The sequence below is a fragment of the Gavialis gangeticus genome, unplaced genomic scaffold, assembly GCF_001723915.1.
Source record: "Gavialis gangeticus isolate Ggan-Ray unplaced genomic scaffold, GavGan_comp1, whole genome shotgun sequence".
In the NCBI taxonomy this organism is placed as follows: domain Eukaryota; kingdom Metazoa; phylum Chordata; order Crocodylia; family Gavialidae; genus Gavialis; species Gavialis gangeticus.
The window spans coordinates 69654754-69668476 of record NW_017728993.1 but is presented as its reverse complement, the minus strand read 5'-3'; positions in this window follow the sequence as shown (position 1 = coordinate 69668476).

The following is a 13723-nucleotide window of genomic DNA, read 5'->3' as shown; positions in this document are numbered from 1 at the left end:
AAAAACCCCTTCCCTGTACCCATAGCTCCATTTGTTCCTTGTCTCCCCCTTCCTTCCAGGCCAATGCAGGTCACATGGCTTACAGTTGCATCAAGAGTGGAAAAGTGGAGATAAAAGAGAATCTTTAGGATGGATCCAGGCACAAACTGAAGTGACAGCACAGACCCTTGAGGAGCAGTAGTTTTCTTCACAGGAACAGACTTTCTTTCATTATGTGATCATCTTGAACAGTTCTGAATACCTTTTGAGATCATTCAGCTTGTATGTTACTTATTCTTCCTTTATATAACAATGCTGGAGCTCTCCTCTGCTGCACAACACATGCAGGAGAGGTGATAAATGAGCCTCTTTTAACTCATGCTACCAAGGACAATGTACAGCTATAGCTGTATAATCATTTTGACACAAAAATTCACAACTCTACTCAACAACTAATTTGAGGACTGAATGATCCCTTTCAAAAATGCCACGTTCGTCCAGTTTTAGTTTATATTCCATCTGCTTCTCTTTCATCCTACAGAGCATAAGGCTGTTGTCTTTAAGTAGATGTCTACACAGCATTGCAGTTCTTTGGTTCTGCTCTGAAGAGTCCAGCTCCTCGTTCTCACCACATCTGCATCCTACATGAGCAGCTAGAAGGAGGAGGGAGGGACTACTTGTAAAAACACACTAAGCAAGTTGTGGCCAGACATTCTTTGGTCTTTTTTAGCTTCCAAAGGTAGGAGAAGTCTCCACAAGTCACCTCAGTAAACATCAGCTACTAGTTTCCCAAGATCTAGATACAGCTTGTTCAGAAACAGTCAGATGCGACTCATCTAGTTATTATACACCTGTAAGTGGGAAAGCCTGATCAAGGTAATCTGTGTCATAGTGAGCACAGAACACTCGGACATTTGCCTAAAGGGCAGGGTAAGCCATGGAAACTATGCTTGGTGTAAATCAAATGCAGTCACCTTATTGAAAGACATGCAAAGCCTCACTGCTTCCTGGTCCTGAAAGCAGAACCTCTCTAATTGCTTTGGCAATGAGCAGGGGGAAATCAGGGCAGTGGTGTTGCTTTCTTTTCTAAATAACTCTTACTTAGCAGCCATGGGACTGCATGAGGCCCTGCTGAAGCAGAACCACAACATCTGAGATGCATTTCTGAACCTCCACATACAATTGCTGGGCAAGTTGCAGGCTGCCAGACTTGAACTCCATTGGTCTCATCCAGAATCCTTTGTTTATCTCTTGCTTGGAGACAAACAGCTGTAATGGATTATAGCTTATTTAGTGCTGAGTTTATTTTGCTTGCGTGCATACAAGAAGCCAAGAACTTTGTCATGGGGAAATTAACTCGCCTGTGGCCACTCATCTGCGCTGCTCCAGCAGGGGGCAGTGTGAGGATAGCAATGAACACCAATGTTGCTTTCACTGCACCAAACCATTTCCTGTGTTCGGGGAAGGATATGACTGATGTTGCACTGAAATCTGTATGGTTTTCAGGCACGCAGGGAGGTAGCTGGTTGTGCTTGGAGGGAATCCTAAACAAGCTAAGAAGCTTTCACATACTGGAGAGCTTATCTGTCTGTCCTACTGACATTCTCCAGGGTGATGGAATGTGGTTCATGGAAAGGGCCTGCAGATGTATCTCTTTAAACAAATAAACTTTTCTGAAGTGAGATTCATGCTCTTAAGGATTATTTATTCTTCATTCAGTACACCAGAGCAAGTGTCTCTCAGACTGAGGGGAGGAGGAGGGACCATTATCACTTCATCCTCCTGCATGATGTAGGATAGGGCCATCCAGCTGGCAGTCTGGAGGCTGCATTTGGCCAGTGAGGAGTTAATGTGCAGCCTAGGGGTTCCTGCCTGACTCTCACTCCCCCAAATTGCTCCTGATGCTGCTTGAGAGGCTGGGGTTTCTGAGGGCAGCATGGCGGGAGGGAGCCTGCTACTAGTGCTGTGGCAACAGCGGTGATGTGGGGGTGCTGTGCAGCAGCAGGGGTCCTGGGGAGCCCACATGGCGTGTAGTCTGGGGCCTGTGACCAGTGGACAGCCCAGATGTAGGTCACAGAATTTCAGCCATTGCAGTGATGCTCTTACATACATACCAACATTCAGTGATGTTTCATACAACATGCAACATACAGTGGTACAATCAGAGTATTTCTTCTGCAAAGAGGGAAAAAAAATAATTGAAAGACCTTGTGATAGAAAATTTACCCCCTGCCATTTGGGTATCTTTCCAGGAGTTGATTACTTTCACTGAAATTAAAAAGAAAATCTGCATTACAGTACTTGTGTTAGGTGTTGTCCATCTTCCAAACACTGGGCCTTGGTTTAGCTTTATCTGCTGAACTGATGAGTCCTGATCTAGTAGGAGTTAATCTCCCATGGAGGAATTCAGTTGGTCTCTTACCCTTCTCTGATCAGCCAAGCAGAGCTCCTTTATTCTGACTGTAAGACATGTTCTCTATAGACCAGGATTTTTCAACCCATGGGTCATGATCCAAAAGTGGGTTACAAGAATATATGAAAGGGTCGCAAACAAACTTTAGAAATGGTTTCTCTGTTAAAGGAGAAAAATGTGGGAAACTATGGCTTTTCCCTTGCAGGCTGGCAGAGTTTCAGCCTGTGAGGGGCTAGGGCCTGGGGGTGGGGGACAGTGGGTTAGGAATGAGGGGCACTGGGTCAGGACTGGCCATCAATGTTTACAAATGGGTCCTGGTACAAAAAAGGTTGAGAACCACTGCTCTAGACCATGTCTTCAGAGCTGTTTTTAAGTACTGACACCAGAATTGGACACAGGATTCCAGTAGTGGTCTTAGTGGTGCTGTGTTCAGAAGTACTGTCACCTCTGAATTCTAGTTGATACCACCCTGTTCATATATCTCAGGACTGTATTAACCACTTTCTTGCCATAGCCTAACACTGGGAGACCATGTGTTAATTAAGCAGCAGGACACCTAAATTCTTTCTAGTCATTGCCTTCCTTTATCCTGCAACAATCCTCCTCTATTTGTTCTGAATAAATAACTTAGTGGTTTTAGGCTGTATTAAAATGCATGTAGTTTGATTGTGCCTAATGAACCGTGTCATTCCCTTCAGTCTATAGGAGACATTTGTCTTCATCATTCACCACCTCGCCCATTTGTCTTATGCAAACTTTACCAGCAGTGAAATGATTTTTTTCTTCTGGTTCGTTGATTAAATTAAATATTGGTCTGAGAACCACGCCCTGCAGGGCTCCACTAGAAATGTACCTATTCAATAAGGATTCTCCGCTAACAGCTATGCTTTAAGATGTATTGGTGAACCACGTGCTAACTTCATTTTTGTAGAGAACATGCAATCTCTGGATTGCATTAAAACTTTTCGCTTTCAGGTAAACCCCTATAATGTATTTCAGAAGAAAAGTATTTTTGTAGGAAGTAGCCCCTATCAGCAGCAAGTCTCAGCCTCTCATTTCTCAGGCTCTGCTTCCAGGACAAGGTAAGACCATCATCAGATCTGCTTTATGAAGCAGCCATATGAGGTGAGTTGCTCCTTCCAGACCTGCTCCCATGAGTTTATTAGGCTGTCCCTGAAATGCTACCTTCTGGTAGTTTTATGTGGCAGCACTTGCCACTCAACTGTCCACCAGAATAGTAGGGGCATTGTGCCATGAATGAGTGGAGTGAACCTCTTTCCTTGCTGCTTTCTGTTCCCAGCCATGTCAGGAGCCTCTCAGCAGCAATGTCCACTGTCCCAGGACAGCTACTACCATTGAAAATTCTAGGCTTCTTTAATTCTGCCCTTTTTTCCTTCTCAGCCTTTAGCTGCCACCCACATCTTCCTTTCCACTTGACTGTTCTTATGTTCAGGTCAAACTAGTTGCTGCTCCACCCCCTGCCAAGCTGCTTTATCACCTCTGCAGGGTATTTCAGCACAGAAGCGGTGGGGTGGCCTGCACTGCTGCTCTTATGCACCTCCTCATAGACAGTTTTGTTGGCTGATTTTGGTTCAGGAAGCTGCTTACACTGAAATAGGAAAGAACTGAAGAGAAAGCAAAGATGAGGAAGTGGAAGCTCATAGCAACCACAAAAGGCACCCTGTCCTTTTGTCACCCTCAGCTGCTTGCCTGGTTTAGAACAGTTGTGACCGAGTGATGAAAAGCTGCAGCTTGTTAACAGGTCAGCAGAAAGAGCTGCTTTTGGCAGCTCCTGCAACTGTGGAGCCAGACCCCCTATATACTTGTAAGTCTGAAGATCAAAATAAGTCTCCTTGGAATGTCTACTGGTTTGGAAGCCTAGGCTGCTACCTGCCCTTTCCTGGGTGCCCAGGTCCCCCAGCTTAGCTATCAACCCTTCCAACTTCCTCTGTCAGTGTGCAGCTGTGCCTGGTCATTACAAAACCTGTAGTATGCTGAGTATTTTAAGGGGGAGGAGTGTCAAATTTAGTCAGTTGAATATCAGACATTCAGGATGTGCTCTGCTGATTGCACTAGCTACAAAGGCTGCAAAATATAATAAGAAATGCTTCCAGTTTGGGGATGTACTTGAAACTGCTGTAAATTTTAGGTCTAGTTTCCCCCTAGACTACTCTGGGGATTGAATCAAATCAGACTGGTCATTATTGCTAGATGGCTTCTAGCAGTAGCATAACTAGTGTTAGTTGGCTGGGGCACCAGCCCCTTTAAAGAAGGTTCAGGAGTTGAAGCCACAGCTGCTGCCAGCCAGCCCAGTTGCCACCGCTTCCCAGGGTACAGAACCAGGTTGTAACACCGCTGGGTCCTCGGCACAGGTATACCTTCAGGAGCTTTTTCCAAGGAAGGAATTTGGCAAGAGTTCATTAGCTGCCTGGGCCAGGTACCAGGAAAACCACAACAGAAGGTGTTGGAAAAGATGGGCAGAGCTTGGATGTTGACACTTGTAGAAACGAGGGCAGGTTTAATTTTTAAATTACTTGGATTTTGGCAAGTAGGCAGATCCATGCTATATTTGCATGCTTTCAATCAATGCACCTTTATGTGCCTAGGCTGCAGGAGGAGGTGCCTTTTGCTAGCATCTGGAAAACTAAACCAAGACAGCAAACAGGCAGAGCTGGTTCACAGATGCTGATAAACCTGCTGCAGGTGGGGTGCCCACAGGCAGAGATGGTAGTGTACATGTTTGCTTCTGGCAGTCTTCTAGACCAGAAAGAACAAATATGCACTCACAGTCTGAGCCCCATAGGTTGGCACTGCCTCACCCACAGTCCTGGCCAGGACACAAGGCAACAGGAAGTAGGAGATACTGGGGTTAGTTTTTGGTGGGAAAGGAAAGCTCTTTTTTTTTTTTTCCTGGATGCTGCTTCTCTCCTCCCCCTGCTTGTCCCCTGTACTGTCCTGACAAAGCCTGCTTTCACTGCCTACTCTTTGCTTGGTTCAACAGCTACAGGCAGTTTCAAGAGTCTGCCAGCCCCTGCTGTTGTCATCAGCTAAATGCTGCTTTCCATTTAGTCCCACATTTGAATGACAGGCAAGTATCTGAGTGAGTCTGGGGGGCTGAGGGGGGTGTTGGGTCCTATTTCTCCTTGAATCAGTTCTGTCAGCAGAGAAGTAAAAGGGGATGCGGGGGAAGAGGGATATGTAAATGGGAGTCATTTCAGGGAGAACACTGCAGATAAAAAGGGCAGCAGTGTCCTATCTACACAGAAAAGGCAGAGGCTCGCATGCACGTGAGGCCAGGGCAGCTCAGATGGCAGTGGGGGAATTCCTAGCTGGAGCTGATCTGAACTCAGAATTTCCCTTTCAACCTTTTGAAATTTGAGTTCCAAATCAAAACAAAACCAAGTAGTTTTGAAACTTCCCATGGGATGGAATTTCTGGATATCTTAATTTCAGAATTTGATTTTAGGATTTATGTCACAGTGACTTGGTTCACTGGAACCCATGTAAAGGGCGGTTATAAAGAGGATGGTGACAGACTGTTCTCTGGGGCTACAGTGGACAGGACAAGGAGCAATGTTCTTAGGTTGCAACAGGGGAAATTTTAGGTTAGCTATTCTGACTCTGACAGTGATGAACCACTAGAACAGATCACCTAGAGAAGTTGTGTAATCTCCATCTCTTTGGAAATTTAGGAGCAGACTAGACAATCACTTGGTGGGGATGGTTGAGGAAGGAATGTCCTACCATGAAAAAGGATTGAACTAAATGACCTCTCAGGCTCATTTCCAGCTTTATCTTTCTCTGAATTTGTGCTTTATAGCATGTTTCATACCATATCAATAGGTATGGTACGTAATACCTAATACAGACAGTCACACTGTCACAGTCACATTTGAAATACAGTTTTACCTTTATTTTATTATCATTAAGGGCAGCTGCTACTCAGTCCGGATTGAAGAATCTTGTCATTTCTAGATCAGCATCTCTCCTATTGTGTGTCATAATGAAATGTTTTGTTTCTCAACTAATGAGAGTTGGATCAGGCTCTCAATGATCTGACCATCCAAGTTGAATGTGCTTGTTACAGCACTGTAAAGGCCATGGCAAGCACTGCTATGTCCAGGTGGAATTTGCAAACTTCAGTCTTTTTTGATAGAGGAGATTTCTTTTTTTAAATGATCACAAATTGCATGTCTCCCATTCAAACTGTCTGCTCTAATTACAAAAATAAAGGGGGAAGAAGAATGAACATTGCAACAAGACTAAGTTGTACTTAGTAGCATCCTGCATGCCAGGCTCCTAAAATGCTTTACAAATATTAAACCTAATCAAAAGTTTCTTAAAATTGCTTCCTAAAGTATTCTTATTTTTTTTATATTTGAACATTTAGCAAATTAGTATTGTATCAGCAATGATGAGTGTGTATAATGCATACCTAAACCAGTCCAAACGAACATCACATATTCAGTGAACAGTTATAATCTCAGAAAATGTAAAGCTCGACTAGCTTACAGCCCTAGAGTTTAGTGTCTATGGTTGGTTTGGTCTTTTGCTTCCACTGGCAGGTCAAAGAGACCAGTTCTGCTAGAAATAGATGTCCTTCAGAGCTGGGAGAAAGAAATGACATGTGTTGACATGCTAGAAATTCAAACTCTTTCCCTGTTAAAGCAATTTTTGCCATAAATTGCTTCATAATTTGTGAGGCAAGCCATTTGGAGCATTCTGATGTGAGAAACAGCATAAGCGCAACATCATGGTAATGTTGATTTGTAAGTTCCCTGTGTAGGAGGAGGGAGGAAGAGTCTGTATGATTGACAGGATTCACTGGTGCTCAACTGGATTTATAAAGAACTGCTCCAGTTGCCAGTGGCCCCCCAAGGACAGGGTAGGGTAGCAGGGCCAATGGCCACACTCCTGGGTGGGAAAAGGGAATGATCTCTGGGCTTTTTGTCATCATTCACTTAGTTTTTAAAGACATGGCACATTTTCTCAAACCCAGACCTCCCTATCTGGCCTGTGAAATGGTGCGTATTACAGTTCTGTCTGGCTTGCTGTGTGACATATTCGGATGACTTGTCCTTTACTCATCCAGCCGCTGAGGGTTGAAACCTAAGCTCTGTTTGGCAGAGCCTGTTTCACGTTGGATGTCTATTTTTTGGGGGGGCTTTTCAGTGTTTATATTGACAGTTTTGTATTATTATTACTGAAGTGACCTTTAGCAAATGAGGATGTCTATTTTCTGCTGCCTAAAATGAAGATTCTTCAAATGACAGGGTATTCAACTTCTGTGGCTACAGCCTGGCAGCTGTCCAAAGGCATCTGACTTCAGAGAAACAACCAAAAAAAATTGCTACCAACTTGTTGCTGACTGAGTCAGTGCTGCTTTTACAGTAACCCTCTGGGGGAGCTGCATTCAGAGCAAAGCCCTGCTCTGAGCAACAGCTAGAAGATGGGGCTGTGCAAGGAGTAGGGGGAACCATCCCGCCTCCCCCAGTAGAAGGGACCTTGCCCCCAAATCCATTTCTAACAGCCATGACTGGGTTGCTCACTCAGCTGTTAGCACTTAGCCCTCAGAGTGGTATCTTACGGTGCAAGGCTTGTTTGTCTATGCTGGTTGCCAAGCAGTCCTGACCAGAGGGGGACTCCAGTCACTTTTCTTTCATTGCCAGCTCCTCTTAAGGGAAAAAAAAGTTGTTTTTCCTCCCCAAGCTGCTCTGAAGGCATTTCCCAGTCAGCCTATGACTCAAGTAGCCTAAATGCAAATAGAACTTGAGCAACAACATGAATAATACCTCTAGTCTAGTCTTATTTTTAGTGGTAAACTAAGTTGACACGTCTTCTTTGGCCAGTCCCTTGGCAGTCTGTCAGGGACTGCCCTTTTCTGCCGGGCATAGATCTTTCTCAGCCAGACCCTTTGCAGTCTAGCATTTGTGATGGTAAAAGCTTGAAAGTACCTGTTGTATCAGGCATGCTGATGGAGGTGCAGTAGTACAACATCTGGTCAGCTGTATCAATGGAGCCAACATGCCGTCATAGTTTCTAATCTCTGTGTAATAGTGTGCCTACTCATTAAGTATTGTTCCCTATATTTTTCCCATCTCTGTATTTGGGGAAATCCAGGCCAACAGGTACAGAAATGGATAAGTGTGGAAATATCAGGAGCTCTACCTAGAAAAAGTGCAGACTTTCCTGTCACTTGTACATTGTGGTTATGAGAGCAAGCCTTCTATTGCTGACAAGTACATGTGTGTGCACTACCTGTGTATCTCAGCCAAAGACAGGTTTAAGATTGCTGTATTTTGGTGGGCTGGTGAATAGGCTGTGGCTGGAGGTGTTAGACTGAGGCAAGCTTAGTCTTCCACATTAATTGAGGCATTAAGTGGTTCAACAAATTACATAAAATCAACCAGAATGCATAGGCTGAACATAGATTCCCCAAACTGTTATATCAATGTATGCCTGACAAGGATCAGAATCACCTCCAGTCATTTCCCATCCATGAACTTTCCTACACCTCAGATGAGATCAGTTGAGACCCAGAAGAACAATGGGCGTGCATCCTGGATTTTCACTTTTATATTAGTAATAAATAAGTTCTCTCTCCTCTATACTGAGAGAGTTTTCTTTTTGCAAGAAATCCCAAGTAGAGTAATTAAACATACCTGTGCTTGGATATCGAAGTCTACTGCTCAGTCAAAATTGTCCTGAGTTTTCTCTTTGATGCCAGGGTTTCTGTGTTGGGGAGATCAAGGGCTCACCCTGTGGCTGCCTTCAAGAACTTAAACTCTAGGCCTAACTGGAATAAGAAGAGCCATCAGTTCTGCTTTCTTTTGAGCTTAAGAGGAAGCTGAACTGAAACAGTTCTGGCAGCAGTCTTATGACACATAAAGAGAGGAAGCCACACTAACAGAGATTAAGGTTTCCAGGGCTACAACTGTTTCATCCCAACAATCGTCCTGATGCTTCTTAGGAGATGGATCTAAGGGGTTTGTGTAGGGTGGAGGTGTAGGGATTGGTTCCCTTGTATTTGGATCAAGTGAAGCAACTTCAGATCCGAAAACTGGCTGCTGCCTAGGCACAATCTTTGTACGACTCTGAGACCCTCCCTTCCTTTCTGCCACTGAAATGTAGTTTGCCTTCAGCTGTGGATGAGACACGTGTCCATTTTCCTTTAAAGCCACCCTGATCCTCTAGGCTGGGGACAGACATTACACAGAAACCGGTTTAAGTGATCAGAAACTGGTTTAAACCTGTAACAGAACATAAGATCAGTGCACATAAACTAGTTTCAAAATGGCTGAAACTGGTTTAAGATAAACCTGGTTGAATGTCGTATCAGACTTAACTGATTTGGGCCAAATTGGTTTATGCAATGTCTGCCCCAGTTTAAATTAAACCAACGTCTTCCAGGTTTAAATTAAACAAGAGTCCCCCAGCATCCCAGATGCTTTGCAGCCCTGGGCTGTGCTGTCTGCTCCAGAGAACAGGGCTGGCTCTGCCCCTCTGCTTCTTAGCCAGAACTCCAGCAGAGACTGCAAGCACAGCGTTGCTTCCCCCTGTCCCCCACCTCGCTTCTCACTGCTCAAGCAAGGATTCCCCCCTCCCTCCTATCTCCCACAGCAGTACAACTCTCTTTTCCAAACAGAAGCAGGTGCTCTTGCCATCTATTCCTTCTCTTCTTCCCCCAGAAGAAATGCTGAGAAAGGAAGAAGGCAAAGTGCTTTATTTATACATATATTTTTTTTGTTTGTTTGTTTGTTTGTTTGTTTGTTTTTTGCAAGAGATCAGGAGTGGAGACCAGAGTGTGCTGTTAACAGCTTCCCACTCAAAGGTTCAAGGTTCTTTAGCACCCTTCAATTTGATCCACATTTCTAGTAGCTTACCCTTTGGGGAGGAGAAAATAAGATTCCCTGCTCAGGCAGGGAGCACTAAGCCCTGTAGGGAAATGACCTAGACCCACCACTGTTCTCCTGGGTGTTGATCCACACTTGCCCTTTGGCCAGGATCTGCCCCTCCCAGTTATCTAGTTGTGGCTCACAACAGGAAAGAGTAAAGACATGAGGCTTGGACTCAGGCCTTCTCGTACTTCAGCATGGGGCTCAGTTACACTGGGTGGTTTTATATTGTAGACTGTCATCTCATAGTCTTTGTGCTTAGATTCATACAGTTGTTTAAGAATATTCCTTCAGTGACTACACCTTCCAACCAAACTCATCTGCAACCACTGATCTGGAAGAAGAGTAAAGTTCTGCAGGTTCAAGCCAGGATGCAATTTGTGGCCTCAGAGACCAGAGCCTGGGGGTCAGTTAAAAGCAATTGGTGAGCTGGTTCATTAATTTTTCCCTCTTTTTCACAATAGACTTCGCAGTTGCACTAGGAATTTCCATGGGATTCTTACCTTCTTCTGAATCTACTGAAATGATTCTACCCCTCACTGACATCCCTTGAATATGTGTTCTCTTCAAAGCCTAAGCTGTGTGCCTTGCCACAGTTAACTGTTGCATTATATTTACTTGGCAGACAGCCTCTATTCTGTCTCATCTCTCATGGCTGTTCAGGTAGAGCTTGGTAACAGTGAATTACATTTCAGTTGATTGTATGCACCTGCATTTCTCAGGTGTACTACTCTTCCTAATAAATAAATACTGATAGGAGGACAAGGATGCTTCCCTTATTCATTCTTCCAGTCTGAGCATTACTGAAAATCACTGAAACTTAACATAAAGATATGTAGCACCTTTGTGCACTTAAAGGCTGCTGGGCTGAGTAATTTGGGTTTTTTATCTGGCTCTGGAGTGTAGGCCATAAGACAGGCGAAGAGCAGTCAAAATTCAAATCCAGAAGTCTAAAGTTTTGTGGAAAGCATCAGAGTACATCAGAACATTTGGGATCTGGTCAAGAGCATTCTGGGATGGACAGAATCAGTACAGCCTGCCTTATACATGAAAAAAGCATGTAGTACTGTACAGCCAAAACTTGTTATATAAATAGAGAGATATGTAGGAATGTTGTAATGAAATAAATTGGCAGATTGTAAGGTGCAGGGTGCCAAACATGACTGATTATGTGTGGCCAGTGATGTGGGCTTGATGTAAGTGTTTCTAATACATAAAGAGTAGAATAACAGAAATACACTTTAGATTTGTATCTAACCCTACACTAGCCCTGCACAATCTGTTCACCTGGCCAATAGTATGAATAAAGGCTACACTAAATTTATATATACTCACTGAATAGCTGCTGTGTGCTTTTTTTCAAACCACATTGCAGTGGGACCTAACAGGTCTGTGGAAGCAGTAACAAGCAGTCAACAACATTTTTGGAGGTGGGCCGGAATGACTTGATTTGGGTCTGAGGTAGGCTGGTGCTAGGACCTGTCCGTTGCTTCTGCTTACTGCCTGGCTACAGCACTGAAGGAACAACCGCACAACCAAACACCACTGAAACTTGCCCCTCTACCAGCTCCACAAGCTGGGCTATAGGTTGCTTGCCAACCCCTAGACTAGTCTATTTTGTCGTACCTTTTGTCAGGCTAAAACCCTTGGATAAATGTATCTGGTCAGTAGGCAGATGCTTAATGGGCAGTCACTATTCCTTGAAAGGCTTTGAGGGAAGAAGAGTATTGGATGAACACATTCTTTATTGAGAAGGTATCAAAGACTAAACTATAGAGATGTAGGTCTGGGCAAATGCTAGCAAAAAAAGCACATGTCTAGCTGCCTTCCACTAAGTGGTTTGAGCTTAACAACTGGAGGAAGTGGTTGCAACTTTTCCAAATTTTTCTGGAAACAAGTTGACATTGCAGAGAAGTCCACGGGTGAAATCCCCAACACTATAGCAGGCTCTCCCAGGTAATGGGGATCCACAGTGCATTCCAGAAGGATTCTGAGAAAGACCTGCAAACTTGGGACAGAGTCTTTCAACAGTAAGAGAATGCTGATTCATGCTGGAATTCAATTAAAAAATCCAGGAGCTTGTTAGCAGGGAAGAGGGTTAATCATAAAGACCTACACAATAAAGGTAACTCATGCATATTAACAGTTAACAGATGGGACCATGAAACAAAGCATTTATGGTATAACTGTAATGTTGGTAACTCTTACAGTTATGTTTTTGGAAGTTTTCTGCTAGGGTTTCTTTTAAAGCCCCAGTTCTTGGAGTCATGTAATTACATGGGAATCTCAGTTTTCATTCGTGGTTACAAAGAAAAAGCTTTTTTGATATGCTGGTGTCACATTTGCCAGGCTCAGAAATTAGAAGGAAGGTAAAAATAATCCACTGTTTCTATATTTTATAATCTTTTGAGTTAGGGCAAGTATTTTGGGTAGGGGACCTGATTCAGTTCTGCAATGTTTGAAGCTGACAACACCATGAATTAATTGAGTCAAAAGCATAGTTACCACAAGAAATGGAGCTTTAATTTGAAATGGGCAGCAATAGGGATTTTCAGGGCTAATGCACACTCTGATTCTCAAACCTTAACAAGCAGAAGAAAAACAAGAGGCATCTAATTTACTGCATACCAAGTCAAAAGCAGAAGGTAGGGCTAAAATATGGCAGGCCTGTGGTTTATTTACCATATATGAGGTACAATAGTCATACAGGAAATGTGTTCATAGAGAGGGGGTGTTTGTTACATCATTGTTTAGTAAAAGATGATCCTACTTAGAGCAGGGGATTGGACTAGATCCCAGAGGTCCCTTCGAGCCTGATTTTTCTTTCTCTCATGGACTGATGAAAAGCAACTGGTTAACTCCTAACTTTCTCAATGGAAACAAAAATTAATTTCAAAGCATATCTTTAATGCCTCTGAGTTTGTTAACTATCTAAAATCATTCAGGATCCTTTAAGAATTTTTGCATCCTATTTATTAGGAAAATAGTGATCACCTAGTGTTAAAATCAAGGACTAAGCTGTTTTAATGAAGAGGCTGTGAATGATGTAGTGTGACAGACAGTCTCTGGCATACCTATCTATTACTATTTGTGTTATATCTGGTACCTAGAAGCCCCTAACTCAGATCATGGCAGTGTAGAGGACACGGAAGGAGATAATCTTTCCCCACAAAACATTTACCTAACTAGACAAGGCAGGCAAAGATTGGGAGAAAGGAAGTATTGTACCCATTTTAGAGATGTGATAATACGGTAAAAAGATCAAATGACATTCAAAATCACATGGGCAATTTGTGATGGAGCTGGGGAATTCAACAAAGGCCTCCCATTTTGAAGTGCAAATTGCTTAAGAATAAGATGACTGACAAATTGGATTGTGCAGTGCTGTTACAGATTGCTTTTATATTCCACTGTTTCACCCTGCTAAGGGTGGGGA